Consider the following 3,442-nt stretch of genomic DNA (forward strand, 5'->3'; position numbering starts at 1 on the left):
CATGCATCCAAATCCTTGAGCCAATAACCATGCCATTTGTGTCCACCATACCTACCTACCACATGGTATTTCTCCGCCATTCCAAAGTACATTACTTGAGTGCTACCTTTAAAATTTCTATTCTTTACCTTTGCAACATATAGCTCATGGGACAAAATAGCCTTAAAAACTATCGTGGTGAAGAATATGTACTTATGTGTCTTATTTCTTAGTAAGTTGCTTGTTGAGCGGTAACCATGTTTTCTGGGGACGCCATCAACTCTTTTACCTTTGTTGAATATCATGTGAGTTGCTATGCATGTTCGTCTTGTCTGAAGTAAGGGTGGTTTTCACAATCAAATGGTTTGAGTATGCATACTGTTAGAGAAGAACATTGGGCCGCTAACTAAAGCCATGATTCATGGTGGAAGTTTCAGTTTGGACAATCAATCCTCAATCTCTTATGAGAAAATTAATTGTTGTTAAATGCTTATGCATTAAAGAGGAGTCCATTATCTGTTGTCTATGTTGTCCCGGTATGGATGTCTAAGTTGAGAATAATCAAAAGCGAGAAATCCAATGCGAGCTTTCTCCTTAGACCTTTGTACAGGTGGCATAGAGGTACCCCTTTGTGACACTTGGTTGAAACATATGCTATGCAATGATAATCCGTGTTAACCCAAGCTAATTAGGACAAGGTGCGAGCACTATTAGTATACTATGCATGAGGCTTGCAACTTATAAGATGTCTTATACATAACTCATATGCTTTATTACTACCGTTGACAAAATTGTTTCTTGTTTTCAAAATGAAAAGCTCTAGCACAAATATAGTAATCAATGCTTCCCTCTGCGAAGGGCCTATCTTTTACTTTATTGTTGAGTCAGTTTGCCTATTCTTTCTATCCCAGAAGCAAACACTTGTGTCAACTGTGTGCATTGATTCTTACATGTTTACTTATTGCACTTGTTATATTACTTTGTGTTGACAATTATCCATGAGATATACATGTTGAAGTTGAAAGCAACCGCTGAAACTTTATCTTCCTTTATGTTGCTTCAATACCTTTACTTCGAATTTATTGCTTTATGAGTAACTCTTATGCAAGTCTTATTGATGCTTGTCTCGAAAGTACTGTTCATGAAAAGTCTTTGCTATATGATTCAATTGTTTACTCATTGCATTAACATTGCTTTGAATCGCTGCATTCATCTCATATGCTTTACAATAGTATGATCAAGATTATGTTGGTAGCATGTCACTTCAGAAATTATCTTTTATCGTTTACCTACTCGAGGACGAGTAGGAACTAAGCTTAGGGATGCTGATACGTCTCCAACGTATCTATAATTTCTGATGTTCCATGCTTGTTTTATGACAATACCTACATGTTTTGTTCACACTTTATATCGTTTTTATGCGTTTTCCGGAACTAACCTATTGACGAGATGCCGAAAGGCCGGTTCTTTGTTTTCTGCTGTTTTTGGTTTCAGAAATCCTAGTAAGGAAATATTTTCGGAATCGGACAAAATCAACACCGAAGATCTTATAATTCCCGGAAGCTTACAGAGCACCGGAGAAAGGCCAGAGGGGAGCCAGGGGGGCCCACCCCACAGGGCGGCGCGGCCCAGGGGGGTGCGCCCCCCTAGTGTGTGGGTCCCCTGTGGCCCCTCCGACTCCGCCTCTTCGCCTATTTAGTCGTCCCCGACCTAAAACCTCGACCCCGTTCGACGAAACCGAGAAAACCTTCCGAGCCGCCGCCATCGTGAAACTCCAATTCGGGGACGAAGTCTCCGTTCCGGCGCCCTGCCGGGACGGGGAATTGCCCCGGAGTCATCTCCACCGCCGTCTCCACCGCCATCGCTCGTGTCTCCATGATGAGGAGGGAGTAATTCACCCCGGGGCTGAGGGCTCCGTTGTAGCTATGTGGTTCATCTCTCTCTTTATGTGATCTAGTTGAATATTATCTATGTGCTACTCTAGTGATGTTATTAAAGTAGTTTATTCCTCCTGCACGGTGTAATGGTGACGGTGTGTGCATCGTGTAGTACTTGGCGTAGTCTATGATCATAATCTCTTGTAGGTTATGGAGTTAATTATTACTATGATAGTATTGATGTGATCTATGCCTCCTTCATAGTGTGATGGTGACAAGTGTGCATGCTATGTTAGTTCTCGGTGTAATTGTGTTGATCTATCTTGCACTCTAAGGTTATTTAAACATGAATATCGAACATTGTGGAGCTTGTTAACTCCGGCATTGAGGGTTCGTGTAATCCTACACAGTTAGTGGTGTTCATCATCCAACAAGAGGGTGTAGAGTGGTTCTATTATGTGATCATTGTTGAGAGTGTCCACTAGTGAAAGCGAGGATCCCTGGGCCTTGCTTCCAAGCATCGAATCTCCGTTTGTTTCTTGTTTTGTTGCATGTTTACTCGCTGCCATATTTTATTCAGATTGCTATTACCACTCATATTCATTCATACCACTTGTATTTCACTATCTCTTCGCCGAACTAGTGCACCTATACATCGACAAGTGTATTTGGTGTGTTGGGGACACAAGAGACTTCTTGCTTTGTGATTGCGGGGTTGCTTGAGAGGGATATCTTTGACCTCTTCCTCCCTGAGTTCGATAAACCTTGGGTGATCCACTTAAGGGAAACTTGCTGCTGTTCTACAAACCTCTGCTCTTGGAGGCCCAACACTGTCTACAAGAATAGAAGCACCCGTAGACATCAGGCAGCAGCATTCTCAACGTTTCCAAGGCGACACAGGATTTTTAAAAAGGCGAAATAGCCAGAAATTAGAGGTCAAAATAACTCCAAGAAAGGAAAGGTTTATTGTTCATAGAGGCTGACATGTGGGACCCATGAGCCAGCAGAATCCTCAATGTTTCAAAGGCGGCAGGGGATCAAAAGAAAAGGAAGTAGCCAAAAATTAGGGGTAAAAAATAATTCCAAGAAAGGAAACTTTTATTGTTCGTAGATGATGACATGCGGGACCCATGAGCCAGCAGCTTGCTCAACGTTTCAAAGGCAGCATAAGATCGAAAGCAAAAGGCAAGTGCCAAAATATCAGGAGCCAAAGATAATCCAAGAAAAGAAACTTTATTGTGCATAGAGGATGACATGCGGGTCCCATTTAGCAGCAGCGGTCTCAACGTTTCAAATGCGGCTTGAGATCAAAAGAAAAAAAAGTTGATTGTACATAGAGGATGACATGCGGGTCCCATGAGTCAGCAGCTTACTCAACGTTTCCAAGGTGATAGGGGATCAAAAGAAAAAAGGCAAGTGACCAAAAATGAGGGTGAAAAATAATCCAAGAAAAGAAACATTTATTGTACATGGAGAATTGCATGCGGGTCCCATTTTGCAGCAGCGGTCCCAACGTTTCAAATGCGGCTTGAGATCAAAAGAAAAAGAAAGTAGCCAGAAATTAGGGGGTAAAAAAAACTCCAAGA

Source organism: Lolium rigidum, chromosome 2 (assembly GCF_022539505.1).
Source record: "Lolium rigidum isolate FL_2022 chromosome 2, APGP_CSIRO_Lrig_0.1, whole genome shotgun sequence".
Lineage (NCBI taxonomy): Eukaryota > Viridiplantae > Streptophyta > Magnoliopsida > Poales > Poaceae > Lolium > Lolium rigidum.